This window comes from Amblyraja radiata, chromosome 30 (assembly GCF_010909765.2).
Source record: "Amblyraja radiata isolate CabotCenter1 chromosome 30, sAmbRad1.1.pri, whole genome shotgun sequence".
Taxonomy (NCBI): domain Eukaryota; kingdom Metazoa; phylum Chordata; class Chondrichthyes; order Rajiformes; family Rajidae; genus Amblyraja; species Amblyraja radiata.
The window spans coordinates 3793368-3808388 of record NC_045985.1 but is presented as its reverse complement, the minus strand read 5'-3'; the positions used below and the strand labels follow the sequence as shown (position 1 = coordinate 3808388).

Sequence of the window (15021 nt, the reverse complement as noted above, 5' to 3'; positions counted from 1 at the left end):
TGGTTAGACTGGCTGAGAAAGCTCGAGCACTGAGCGTGAATCAGACAGAGAAGGAAAGTAAACTTCAGTGCGAGGAACATCAGAAAGAACTGAAGCTGTTTTGTGGAACGGACAAGAAGCTGATCTGCCTGGTTTGTGCAGCTGGGCGGGAACATAAGTCTCACAGCTTCATGCCGGTTAAAGAAGCTGTTGAATCCTACAAGGTAAAAGCAAACCGATTTTGATCGCATCGTTGTTTTATTCCGTCTTTATTGTCTAACACTTTTATTCTCTGATTCCCCAAAACAATCCCAGGATCAAATGAAATCTTCCATCCAGTCTCTCACAAAAAAGGAATCAGAGATCCAGCAAATGGAGCAGCAACAGAAACAGAAGATTTCTGGAGTTCTGGTGAGACGTTCCAGTTTTGATTTCCTGATCTTGTGTAGATTTGATCGCTGTGATGCATGTAATAATAGGGCAGCGCAGTAACACAAGTAGTGCTGCTGTCTCCTAGTTCTGGTGAGCGGGTTCGATCCTGACCTCGGGTGCTGCCCGTGTGGTTCACGCCTTCTCCCTGTGACCGCGCCGGATTCCTTCCACGTCCCCAGCACACGCTGGTTCAATGGTCAATCGGTGACTGTTGTAATCCCTGGGAAAGTGGGTGGTGGGTGGAAAAATGGGAATTAATGGGCACGTGAAAAGGGATTGGCAGCAGGGAATTATATTGGGGTAGAGGATTGATGGATTCTAAGATTACCCTCACGATATTTCAGAAGCATTTAGAGAAGCTATTGATTGGCCAAAGTAAATAAAAAATGTACCGGGCAAATGTCACAGTTAAAGTCGTGAAGAAACACAATTGGTGACATTATATGTAGACAAAAATGCTGGAGAGACTCAGCGGGTGCAGCATCTATGGAGCGAAGGAAATAGGCAACATTTCATGCTGAAACCCTTCTTCAGACTGATGTGGGGTGGGGGTGGGGAGAAGAAAGGAGAAAGGACGAGGAGGAGCCCGAGAGCTGAGAAGGGGAGGAGACAGCAAGGGCTACCGGAAATTGGAGGTCAATGTTTATGCTGCTAGGGTGCAGACTGCCCAAGCGGAATATGAGGAGGTGCTGCTCCTCCAATTTCCGGTGGTGCTCACTCTGGCCATGGAGGAGGCCCAGGACAGAAAGGTCGGATTGAGATTGGGAATGGGAGGGGGAGTTGAAGTGCTGAGCCACCGGGAGATCAGGCTGATTATTGCGGACTGAGCGGAGGTGTTGTGCGAAGCGATCGCCAAGCCTGCGCTTGGTCTCACCGATGTAGTTCAGCTGACATCTAGAGCAGCGGATGAAATAGATGAGGTTGGAGGAGATGCAGGTGAACCTCTGTCACACCTGGAACGACTGCTTGGGTCCTTGAATGGAGTTGGGGGAGGTAAAGCGGCAAGTGTAGCGTCTCTTGTGGTTGCAAGGGAAAGTGCCCGGGGAGGGGGTGGTGCGGGTGGGAAGGGGAGAATTGCCAGGGAGTTACGGAGGGAGTGGCCTCTGCGGAAAGCAGACGGGGGGAGATGGGAAGATGTGGCCAGTGGTGGGGTCACAGAGGTGGCGAAAATGACGGAGGACTATTTGTTGTATGTGACGGCTAGTGGGGTGAAAGGTGACGACTTGTGGGACTCTGCCCTTGTTACAAGTGGGGGGATGGGGAGAGAGAGCAGAGTTACGGGGTATTGAAGAGACCCTGGTGAGAGCCTCATCTATAGTAGGGGAGGGGAACCCCCGTTCCCTGAAGAATGAGGACATTTCCGATGCCCTGGTGTGGAACACCTCATCCTGGGAGCAGATGCGGCGTAGACGGAGGAATTGGGAGTAGAAGATGGAGTCCTTACAGGAAGCAGGGTGGGAAGAAGTGTAGTCTAGATAGCCATGGGAGTCAGTGGGTTTATAGTGGATGTTGGTCAGATGTCCATCACCTGCGATGGAGATAGTGAGGTCAAGAAATGATAGGAAAGTGTCGGAAATGGTCCAGGTGTATTTAAGTGCTCACTCCTCCATGGCCAGAGTGAGCACCACCGGAAATTGGAGGAGCAGCACCTCATATTCCGCTTGGGCAGTCTGCACCCTAGCGGCATAAACATTGACTTCTCCAATTTCCGGTAGCCCTTGCTGTCTCCTCCCCTTCTAGGCTCTCCCTCGGCCCTCCGGCTCCTCCTCTACCTTTCTCCTTTCTTCTCCCCCCACCCCCACCCCACCCTACATCAGTCTGAAGAATGGTTTCGGCCCAAAATGTTGCCTATTTCCTTCGCTCCATAGATGCTGCTGCACCCGCTGAGTTTCTCCAGCATTTTTGTCTACCTTCGATTTTCCAACATCTGCAGTTCTTTCTTAAACACAGTGACATTATATGTTGATTTTCACCTTTCATTTCACAGGAACAGTCACACAACCTTCAGTCCAAGATTACATCCCAGTTTGCTGAACAGCACAAGATTCTCATTGAGAAAGAGCAGCGCGCACTGGTATATATCCGAGAGGATGAGAAGAAGATTCTAAATACAATGGAGAAAAATCTTGGAGAGATTCAAGAGAGTTTAAATTCCATTCAGGAGGAACTCTTAAAGTTGCAGCAACAGCTGGATCAAAAAGACAGTCTGGTGTTTCTGAAGGTGAGGGGTTACACTACAGTTTGGTGAAGTGAAAGTGCACAGTCACAAAATGGTGGGTGACATTTCAGAAATAAATGCAGCATTTATCAGTAATTCAGAACTAGGTAAATGTTTAATCTGTTTCAGCTGTTGTTGTTCCCGAACTAATTGGCCTCCCGTATAATCTATGGGATCTCAGGACTGCCTGGCCGGGATGTAGAGAGGTGTTTGTGTTCTGTAGCGTTTAGAACAATGACAGGTGATCCTATATCTGATATGATATAGTTGGGATTACAGAGACATGGCTCCAGGGTAACCAAGGCTGGGAGCTGAACATCCAGGGATATTCAATATTCAGGAGGGATAGACAGAAAGGGAAATGAGGTGGGGTAGCGTTGCTGGTTAGAGAGCAGATTAACGCAATAGAAAGGCAGGACATTAGTTTGGAGGATGTGGAATCGGTATGGGTAGAGCTGCGAAACACTAAGGGGCAGAAAACGCTAATGGGAGTTGTGTACAGGCCACCTAACAGTAGTAGCGGAGTTGGGGATGGCATCAAACAGGAAATTAGAAATGCGTACAACAAACGTAAAACAGTTATAATAGGTGACTTCAATCTACATTCAATCTCAAATTGGCAGGGGTGCTGAGGAAGAGGATTTCTTGAAATGTATGCGGGATAGTTTTCTAAACCAACATGTAGAGGAACCAACGAGAGAGCAGGCTATTCTAGACTGGGTATTGAGTAATGAGGAAGGGTTAGTAAGCAGTCTTGTTGTGCGTGGCCCCTTGGCCAAGAGTGACCATAATATGGTTGAGTTCTTCATTAGGATGGAGAGTGACATTGTTAATTCAGAAACAAGGGTCCTGAACCTAAAGAAAGGTAACTTTGAGGGTATGAGACGTGAATTGGCCAAGATAGACAGGCAATTGATTCTTAATGGGTTGACGGTGGATATGCAATGGAAGGCATTTAAAGACTGCATGGATGAACTACAACAATTGTTCATCCCAGTTTGGCAAAAAAATAAATCAGGGAAGGTAGTGCATCGGTGGATAACAAGGGAAATCAGGGATAGTATCAAAACAAAAGATGAAGCGTACAAATTAGCCAGAAAAAGCAGCCTACCAGAGGTCTGGGAGAAATTCAGAGTCCAGCAGAGGAGGACAAAGGGCTTAATTAGGAAAGGGAAAATAGATTATGAAAGAAAACTGGCAGGGAACATAGAAATTGACTGCAATAGCTTTTATAGATATGTGAAGAGAAAAAGATCAGTTAAAACAAATGTGGGACCCTTGCAGTCAGAAACGGGTGAATTGATCATGGGGAACAAGGACATGGCAGACCAATTGAATAACTACTTTGGTTCTGTCTTCACTAAGGAAGACATAAATAATCTGCCGGAAATAGCAGGGGACCGGGGGGTCAAATGAGATGGAGGAACTGAGTGAAATCCAGGTTAGCCGGGATGTGGTGTTAGGTAAATTGAATGGATTAAAGGCTGATAAATCTCCAGGGCCAGATAGGCTGCATCCCAGAGTACTTAAGGAAGTAGCCCCAGAAATAGTGGATGCATTAGTGATAATTTTTCAAAACTCTTTAGATTCTGGAGTAGTTCCTGAGGATTGGAGGGTAGCTAATGTAACCCCACTTTTTAAAAAGAGAGGGAGAGAGAAAATGGGGGATTACAGACCAGTTAGTCTAACGTCGGTAGTGGGGAAACTGCTAGAATCATTTGTTAAAGATGGGATAGCAGCACATTTGGAAAGTGGTGAAATCATTGGACAAAGTCAGCATGGATTTATGAAAGGTAAATCATGTCTGACGAATCTTATAGAATTTTTCGAGGAAGTAACTAGTAGAGTGGATAAGGGAGAACCAGTGGATGTGTATATCTGGACTTTCAGAAGGCTTTCGACAAGGTCCCACATAAGAGATTAGTATACAAACTTAAAGCACACGTTATTGGGGGTTCAGTTTTGATGTGGATAGAGAACTGGCTGGCAGCCAGGAAGCAAAGAGTAGGAGTAAACGGTCCTTTTCACAATGGCAGGCAGTAACTAGTGGGGTACCGCAAGGCTCAGTGATGGGACCCCAGCTATTTACGATATATATTAATGATTTGGACGAGGGAATTGAATGCAACATCTCCAAATTTGCGGATGACACGAAGCTGGGGGGCAGTGTTAGCTGTGTGGAGGATGCTAGGAGGCTGCAACGTTACTTGGATAGGCTGGGTGAGTGGGCAAATGCATGGCAGATGCAATATAATGTGGATAAATGTGAGGTTATCCACTTTGGTGGCAAAAACAGGAAAGTAGACTATTATCTGAATGGTGGGCGATTAGGAAAGGGGGAGATGCAACAAGACCTGGTTGTCATGGTACACCAGTCATTAAAAGTAGGCATGCAGGTGCAGCAGGCAGTGAAGAAGGCGAATGGTATGTTAGCATTCATAGCAAAAGGATTTGATTATAGGAGTAGGGAGGTTCTACTGCAGTTGTACAGGGTCTTGGTGAGACCACACCTGGAGTATTGCGTACAGTTTTGGTCTCCTAATCTGAGGAAGGACATTCTTGCCATAGAGGGAGTACAGAGAAGGTTCACCAGACTGATTTCTGGGATGTCAGGACTTTCATATGAAGAAAGACTGGATAGACTTGGTTTGTACTCACTAGAATTTAGAAGATTGAGGGGGGATCTTATAGAAACTTACAAAATTCTTAAGGGGTTGGACAGGCTAGATGCAGGAAGATTGTTCCCGATGTTGGGGAAGTCCAGAACAAGGGGTCACAGTTTAAGGATAAGGGGGAAATCTTTTAGGACCGAGACGAGGAAAACATTTTTCACACAGTGGTGAATCTCTGGAATTCTCTGCCACAGAAGGTAGTTGAGGCCAGTTCATTGGCTATATTTAAGAGGGAGTTAGATGTGGCCCTTGTGGCTAAAGGGATCAGGGGGTATGGAGTGAAGGCAGGTACAGGATACTGAGTTGGATACTGACAGGATACTGAGAGATACATGATCATATTGAATGGCGGTGCAGGCTCGAAGGGCCGAATAGCCTACTCCTGCACCTATTTTCTATGTTTCTATGATCCCAAGGACCACAGAATGGGCAGAGGGCAGTGAATATCTGGGATTCTCCAACCTAGAGACTGTGAGAGGTTTTACATGTTAGACGTATTTATACCAGAGGTAGATACATTTTGAAAATTCGGGGAATTGTAATCGAAGGGAATGGGGCAAAGAGGAGGAGTTCAGTCCTGGGCTAGATCAGCCATGACCACATTGTGGGGATTAACATTGAAATCTAGAACGTGGCGCACACACACATCAGATTGATCATCTACAGTGGCTTGCAAAAGGTTTCATACACCTTGAACTTTTCCACTTTTGTCACTACAACCACAAACGTAAATGTATTTTATTGGGATTTTATGTGATAGACCAACACAAAGCGGTGCATCATTGTGAAGTGGAAGGACAATGATACATGGTTTTCAAATTTTTTTACAAATAAAAAACTGAAAAGTGTGGCATGCAAAAGTATTCAGCCCCCCTGAGTCAATACTTTGTGGAACCACCTTTCGCTGCAATTACAGCTGCAAGTCTTTTGGGGTATGTCTCTACCAGCTTTGCACATCTAGAGACTGAAATTTTTCCCATTCTTCTTTGCAAAATAGCTCAAGCTCAGTCAGATTGGATGGAGAGCATCTGTGAACTGCAATTTTCAAGTCTTGCCAGAGATTCTCAATTGGATTTAGGTCTGGACTTTGACTGGGCCATTCTAACACATGAATATGCTTTGATCTAAACCATTTCATTGTAGCTCTGGCTGTATGTTTAGGGTCGTTGTCCTGCTGGAAGGTGAACCTCCGCCCCAGTCTCAAGTCTTTTGCCGACTCTAACAGGTTTTCTTCCAAGATTGCCCTGTATTTGGCTCCATCCATCTTCCCATCGATTCTGACCAGCTTCCCTGTCCCTGCTCAAGAAAAGCATCCCCACAGCATGATGCTGCCGCCACCATGTTTCACAGTGGGGATGTGTGTTCAGGGTAATGTGCAGTGTTAGTTTTCTGCCACACATAGCGTTTTGCATTTAGGCCAAAAACGTCAATTTTGGTCTCATCTGACCAGAGCACCTTCCTCCACATGTTTGCTGTGTCCCCCACATGGCTTGTGGCAAACTGCAAACGGGACTTCTTATGGCTTTTTTTCAACAATGGCTTTCTTCTTGCCACTCTTCCATAAAGGCCCGATTTGTGGAGTGCACGACTAATAGTTGTCCTGTGGACAGATTCTCCCACCTGAGCTGTGGATCTCTGCAGCTCCTCCAGAGTCACCATGGTCCTCTTGGCTGCTTCTCTGATCAATGCTCTCCTTGCCCGGCCTGTCAGTTTAGGTGGACGGCCATGTCTTGGTAGGTTTGCAGTTGTGCCATACTCTTTCCATTTTCGGATGATGGATTGAACAGTGCTACGTGAGATGTTCAAAGCTTGGGATTTTTTTTATAACCTAACCCTGCTTTAAACTTCTCCACAACTTTATCCCTGACCTGTCTGGTGTGTTCCTTGGGCTTCATGATGCTGTTTGTTCACTAATGTTCTCTAACAAACCTCTGAGGCCTTTACAGAACAGCTATAACCATATAACCATATAACAATTACAGCACGGAAACAGGCCATCTCGGCCCTACAAGTCCGTGCCGAACAACTTTTTTCCCTTAGTCCCACCTGCCTGCACTCATACCATAACCCTCCATTCCCTTCTCATCCATATGCCTATCCAATTTATTTTTAAATTATACCAACGAACCTGCTGCCACCACTTCCACTGGAAGCTCATTCCACACCGCTACAACTCTCTGAGTAAAGAAATTCCCCCTCATGTTACCGCTAAACTTCTGTCCCTTAATTCTGAAGTCATGTCCTCTTGTTTGAATTTTCCCTATTCTCAAAGGGAAAAGCTTGATCACATCAACTCTGTCTATCCCTCTCATCATTTTAAAAACCTCTATCAAGTCCCCCCCTTAACCTTCTGCGCTCCAGAGAATAAAGACCTAACTTATTCAACCTATCTCTGTAACTTAGTTGTTGAAACCCAGGCAACATTCTAGTAAATCTCCTCCGTATTCTCTCTATTTTGTTGAGATCCTTCCTATAATTGGGCGACCAAAATTGTACACCATACTCCAGATTTGGTCTCACCAATGCCTTGTACAATTTTAACATTACATCCCAGCTTCTATACTCAATGCTCTGATTTATAAAGGCTAGCATACCAAAAGCTTTCTTTACCACCCTATCTATATGAGATTCCACCTTCAAGGAACTATGCACGGTTATTCCCAGATCCCTCTGTTCAACTGTATTCTTCAATTCCCTACCATTTATCATGTACGTCCTATTTTGATTTGTCCTGCCAAGGTGTAACACCTCACATTTATCAGCATTAAACTCCATCTGCCATCTTTCAGCCCATTTTTCCAAATGGCCTAAATCACTCTGTAGACTTTGGAAATCCTCTTCATTATCCACAACAGGGGCCACACACTATCTTGGTATCATCTGCATACTTACTAATCCAATTTACCACCCCTTCATCCAGATCATTGATGTACATGACAAACAACAAAGGACCCAACACAGATCCCTGAGGCACCCCACTAGTCACCTGCCTCCAACCCGACAAACAGCCATCCACCATTACCCTCTGGCTTCTCCCATTCAGCCACTGCTGAATCCATCTTGCTATTCCTGCATTTATACCCAACAGTTTAACCTTCTTAACCAACCTTCCATGAGGAACCTTGTCAAAGGCCTTACTAAAGTCCATATAGACAACATCCACTGCTTTACCCTCGTCAATTTCCCTAGTAACCTCTTCAAAAAATTCAAGAAGATTAGTCAAGCTGTATTTATACTGAGATTAGATTACACACAAGTGGACTCTATTTACTAATTAGGTGACTTCTGAAGCAATTGGTTGCACTAGATTTTATTTAGGGGTATCAGAGTAAAGGGGGCTGAATACTTTAGCACGCCACACTTTTCAGTTTTTTATTTGTAAAAAAATTTAAAAACCATGTAACATTTTCCTTCCACTTCACAATTAAGCGCCACTTTGTGTTGGTCTATCACATAAAATCCCAATAAAATACATTTACGTTTGTGGTTGTAACGTGACAAAATGTGGAAAAGTTCAAGGGGTATGAATACTTTTGCAAGCCACTGTATATCCGGTTCTGTGTAAGAAGGAACTGCAGATGCTGGTTTAAACCAAAGATAGACACAAAAAGCTGGAGTAACTCAGCGGGACAGGCAGCACCTCTGGAGACAAAGAATGGGTGACATTTCGGGTCGAGATCCGTAGTCTGAAGAAGGGCCTTGACCCAAAATGACACCCCTTCCTTCTCTCAAGAGCTGCTGCCTGTCCCGCTGAGTTACTCCAGCTTTTTGTGTCTATCTTTGCATTGAGTTCCATCCTCTGAGTTATGGCGTCATTCTCATGAACATTCCATGTGCTTTCCCCCATCGTTCTACATCTCTGTGGCAATATCCGCTTTCTGGCTGCATGACAGTGGTGATAAGAGTTGGGAAATGGGAATTATCAGAATGTTGTAGGAATTTGGTGAAATTCCCGCTGTCGGGATGAGGACGGTCCATCTCAGTCAATTGAGATTTGTGTTTTATTTCTTTCAGGAGGAAGCTGGTCGCAAGCAAAGGTAGGACATACTCTTGATGGGAACATTGTAAGTTTTTGTTGAACAGCCCAATATATTTCTAATGTTCAGTTTATAACCAGCTGTTAAATATTTGCAGGGTTCGTGATGAAGATAAACCACTGTCGGTGGTAGATGATAACTTGCTGATTGAAAAATTTGAAAATCATTTTTTGTACAACACGGTATTGGCAGAAACACCTGATGCCATCAAGCAAGGTAAAGCTTATACCTTTTCCATTGTTCTTGTTTCTGACATCTTTAAGTTATGCGTAGATGCAAACATTAATGGTATTTTGGACTGAAGGGAAATTGAAGATTTGATCTTCCACCAAACACAGCTGCAGAAAAGCATCACAGACAGAGTGTGATGTTGCACAGAAACAGGCCCTATGACTCAACATGACCCTGCCAACCAAGTTGCCCAACCAAGCTAGTCCCACTTGCCTAAGTCTGACTCATATTCTTCCAAGTCTTTCTTATTCACGTCTCTACCCAACTGTCTGTAAAATGTCGTCATTGTTGTCCACTTCCTCTGTCAGTTCGTTCCACACATACACTACGCATTGACTGAAAAAACTGCTCCTTTTTACTGTTACCACTCTCACCTTACAATGATGCACTCTGGGTTTAAACTCTCCTACCTTGTGTAAAATACTGTGGCTATGCACCTTATCTAGATCTCATACAAGGCCTATAAAAGCATTCTGATGGGCTCCAAAGACAAATGTCCCTGCCTGCCCAAGTCTCCTTGTAACCCAGCCCTACAGACCTGATGAAATTATTTTAAATCCTTTACCACCCTCTCCAATATACAATCAACCTCATTGTGTCAAACGCTGTATTTAATATCCTGACCTATAAAGCATGAGTGACAAACACATTCTTCACCACCCTGCCTGTCACTGTTGCATCTTCCATGGCACTGTGTACCTGCAGCCCGAGATCTCTCAGTTCTATAAAGTTCCCCGTTTACTGTGTATGTCCTGCCCTGGTTTGTCTCAGCAAAGTGCATCACCTCACCTTCACATGAATAAATCCCACCTGCCGTTCCTGAGCCCAGTGGCCCAGTTCACAGGGATCCCATTTACTCTCAGATAACATTCTTCTTGACACTGAGGAAATGCAGCAAAGATTAACAATACTTGTTCCTGGGACAATGAGTTTGCTGTGTGGGGTGAGATTGAGTAGACTAGGCCTGTGTACTCGAGAGTTCAGGTATATTTGAGGAGATCTCTGGGAAACACAAAGTTCCTACAGGGCTCAGTGGGCTAGATGCAGGGAGGATGTTTCCCCTGTCTGAAGGGTCTGGAACCAGCGGACATCCTCTCAGAATGAGGGCTGGACCATTTAGGACAGAGACAAGGAGACATTACTGCACGCAGAGACTGGGCAACCTTTGGAATTTTCTGTACCGATGGCTGTGGATAATCAGTCATTCAGTGCTCTTGGAGCCAGAGAACCATGGTTGTACATTACAGAGTCAGGCCCTTTCGGCCCATCACATGCTTGTCCACCTTTTTCCACAGCCACACAAATCCCATTTGCCCACATTAGAACCGTATTATTCTACACCTCGTTTGCTAAATCGCAATGCCTCTTAGATGTAGTGATTACATCTAATTCCATCACCTCCTCTGGCAAAATATTCCTGGTATTAACAACTCTTAGTGTGAAGACAACTGTGTCCTCCAGTAATGATATCGCTGCATGACAAGAAGGTTTCAATGATCCAGCCTATATCCTGCTGCAGACTTTGACAGGTTTCCTTGTTATCCACAACATTACCCGTTCTCCACAAACTTTGTAGTCACACCTCCTACATTCACATCCAAGCCATGAAAACATAAAATAAACAGCAAAGGTTGCAGCACCGATCTCTGCTGCACACCACCAGTCCCAGACCTCCAGGCAGCAAAATCATCCTTCTACCGCTACCTTCTACCTCCAACCACCAAGTCAATTGTGGGTCCATTTTACCAACTCATCTTGGATCCCACCTGCCTTTGTTTTATGGACCAGCCTTACATGTAAAACATTGTCAAGTCCCTCAGTGACATTCATATATTGCTTCACCATGAGATCAGAGTGTTCTTGGTTGTACAGACACATCAAATCCACCCTCCACTAAAGAAAGCAAGTAAACAGTAGCAGATTGCCTCGCCCGTCCAGTCCACTCCCGTTCAGTATGATCACGGCAACTCCACCCCACATCTCTACATCCTCTTTAACCACCTCTAATTACCACTCACATACGACTCCTCATCTTCCAATCTGCCTCTCCCTCGCCATCTACTGGCAGGATATTTGAATATCTGCCTGAAGAGTGGTCTTCTGAAGAACTATAAAAGATGAAATAGCGGCACATTTGGATAGCAGTGACAGGATCGGTCCGAGTCAGCATGGATTTACAAGGGGGAAGTCATGCTTGACTGATCTTCTGGAATTTTTTGAGGATGTAACTGGGAAAATGGACAAGGGAGACCCAGTGGATGTAGTGTACCTGTACTTCAGAAACTATTTGATGAGGTCCCACACAGGGGATTAGTGGGCAAAATTAGAGTACATGGTAATGGGGGTAGAGTGCTGACATGGATAGAGAAGTGGTTGGCAGACAGAAAACAAAGAGTAGGGATTAACGGGTCCCTTTCAGAATGGCAGGTAGTGACTAGTGGGGTACTGCAAGGCTCGGTGCTGGGACCGCAAATATTTACAATATACATCAGTGATTTGAATGAAGGGATTCAAAGTAACATTAGCAAATTTGCAGATGACACAAAGCTGGGTGGCAGTGTGAACTGTGAGGGGGATGCTTTGAGGATGCAGGGTGACTTGGACACGTTGGGTGAGTGGGCAGATGCAGTTTATTGTGGATAAATGTGATGTTAACCCCTTTGGTGGCATAAACCAGAAGGCAGATTATTATCTGAATGGTGTCAAGTTGGGAAAGGGGGGAGTACAAAGAGATCTAGAGGTCCTTGTTCATCTGTCACTGAAAGTAAGCATGCAGGTACAGCAGGCAGTGAAGCAAGTGAATGGCATGTTGGCCTTCATAACAAGAGGAGTTGAGTATAGCAGCAAATAGGACCTTCTGCATTTGTATAGGACTCTAGTGAGACCACAACTGGAGTATTGTGTGCAGTTTTGATCTCCAAATTTGAGAAACGACATTCTTGCTATTGAGGGAGTGCAGCGTAGGTTCACCAGGTTAATTCCCGGGATGGCGGGACTGACATATGCTGAGAGAATGGAGCGGCTGGGGATCTTATTGAAACATATAAGATTATTAAGGGATTGGACACGCTAGAGGCAGGAAACATGTTCCTGATGTTGGAGGAGTCCAGAACCTGGGGCCATAATTTAGAACGGGGATGAGGAAACACTTTTTCACCAAGAGAGTTGTGAATCTGTGGAGTCAGGGGATATGTGGAGAAGGCAGGAACAGGGTACTGATTGGGGATGATCAGCCATGATCACATTGAATGGCGGTGCTGGCTCGCAGGGCCGAATGGCCTCCTCCTGCACCTATTGTCTATTGCCTATTGTCACTCGTCCTCCCCGTACACCCTCCCCGCCTCACGAACTCCCCCTCTCCATCGCTGGATAAATGCTCTTGGAGAGATGTGTGTTGTCCACCCGGTGTTGTTGTGGGTGACACCCCTGGCAAGGTTTCAGTTGTCCGCCCGCCTGTGCCCGAGTCTCCCCCCGACCCCCGGGGACTCTCTGATTCTCTGCTTCTCCCCCCAGTCTCCGTCACCCTGGATGTGGAAACAGCGCATGCGCGGCTCGAGGTGTCTGAGGATCGGAAGAGGGTGAGACTGACCCGGACCGAGAGGAGTCTCCCTGACACCGGGAAGAGGTTTACAGTGTATGGGTGTGTGCTGGGATCGGAGGGATTCACATCGGGGAGACATTACTGGGAGGTGGAGGTGGCGGGGAGTCGGTACTGGAGTCTGGGAGTCGCCGCAGAGTCTGTGGAGAGGAAGAGACCGATCACACGGACCCCGGAGACTGGAGTCTGGATCATCGAGCGGTGGGGTGACGGGTTTGATGCATTCACCTCCCCTCCATCCCCTCTCCCCGCCCGTCCCATCCCCGGGAGGGTGGGAGTTTATCTCAGTTACGAGTCCGGGACAGTTTCATTTTACGACGCGGACACCAAGTCCCATCTCCACACCTTCACTGGGAATAAATTCACGGAGAAACGTTATCCTCTCTTCAGGACTTCTGATGTAAACCAGTGGCTGAGAATCTGCTCCGGTTCCGCTCCGGGTTTGTAAAATGTAAACGTGGGAAGAGTGAAATAAACAGCAACTGAAATCAGAGCTGTCTGTCTGTCTGTCGATCCGTTCATTTTAACGCGTTAACCGCGTCCGGCAACGGAACAGAAATTACTTGTGTGAAATAAAGATTGAGACAACTCCCTTCCCGCGGGTTCAGCAGCAGCCGCGGGCGGCGGGTCCTGAGCTCCGGGCTCCCCCGGGTCCTAAAGTCCGCCCACTCTGTGAATTTACAGCGAGTTTGCAGCATTTGTTCTCCACACAACAGATTCGTTTTATTCGGAACGGATCTTTGGAAGAATGGGGTCAAGCCCAAGGGGGGAGGAAATTGTTGTAAACTTTGCTTTGACAGTCAATGAGCGGGTGCTTCGAGCTGCCCACGACATTAACATCATTTAATGATTTAAAGGGCGGTTGTAATACAACAGTCGGTGCAAGGTGGGACAGCGGTAGAGTTGCTGCCTCACAGCGCCAGAGACCCGGGTTCGATCCCGACTACAGGTGCTGTCTGTACGGAGCTTGTACGTTCTCCCCGTGACCTGCGTGGGTTTACTCCGAGATCTTCGATTTTCCTCCCACTCGCCAAAGACGTACAGGTTTGTAGTTTAAGTGGCCTTGGTGTAAATGTAAATTGTCCCTAGTGTGTGTAGGATAATGTTAATGTGCGGGCCGGTGGATGTAGTGTACTTGGAGTTTCATAAATCATTTGATAAGGTCCCACCTATTGTGTATTGTCTATTGACATATGGTGAAAGAATGGATCGACTGGGCTTGTATTCTCTGGAATTTAGAAGGATGAGAGGGTTCCTTATAGAAACATATAAAATTCTTAAGGGATTGGACAGGCGATAGACAATAGGTGCAGTAGTAGGCCATTCGGCCCTTCGAGCCAGCACCGCCATTCAATGTGATCATGGCTGATCATCCCCAATCAATAACCCGTTCCTGCCTTCTCCCCATACACCCTGACTCCGCTATCTTTAAGAGCCCTATCTAGCTCTCTCTTGATAGCATCCAGAGAAGTCAAGTCAAGTTTATGTCACATACACATACAAGATGTACAGTAAAATAAAAGTGTCAATGCCTGCGGATTGTGCAAAACAACAGAACACAATAGAACAGAACCAGTATTTACATGTTAGAAAAAAAAACAACAATTTAAAAAAGACACAACATAACAGTAAATTAGTAAATCAGTCCCTGGTGAGATAGGAGTTTACAGTCCTGACGGCCTGTGGGAAGAAACTCCGCCTCATCCTCTGTTTTCACAGCGTGACAGTGGAGGCGTTTGCCTGACCGTAGCAGCTGGAACAGTCCGTTGCTGGGGGGGTAGGGGTCCCCCATAATGTTGCTGGCTCTGGATCTGCACCTTCTGATGTATAGGCCCTGCAGGGGGGCGAGTGAAG

At 46.0% G+C, this 15021-nt stretch overlaps 1 long non-coding RNA gene across 1 annotated transcript; it reads left to right on the top strand.

Annotated features, from left to right (window-relative positions):
• The first annotated feature begins 2618 nt into the window (after nt 1-2618).
• On the top strand, nt 2619-13133 carry LOC116989824. The gene is made up of 4 exons (XR_004416329.1): nt 2619-2632; nt 9316-9338; nt 9436-9554; nt 13083-13133. It is a non-coding gene; the product is annotated as an uncharacterized LOC116989824 (long non-coding RNA).
• Nucleotides 13134-15021: the final 1888 nt, after the last annotated feature.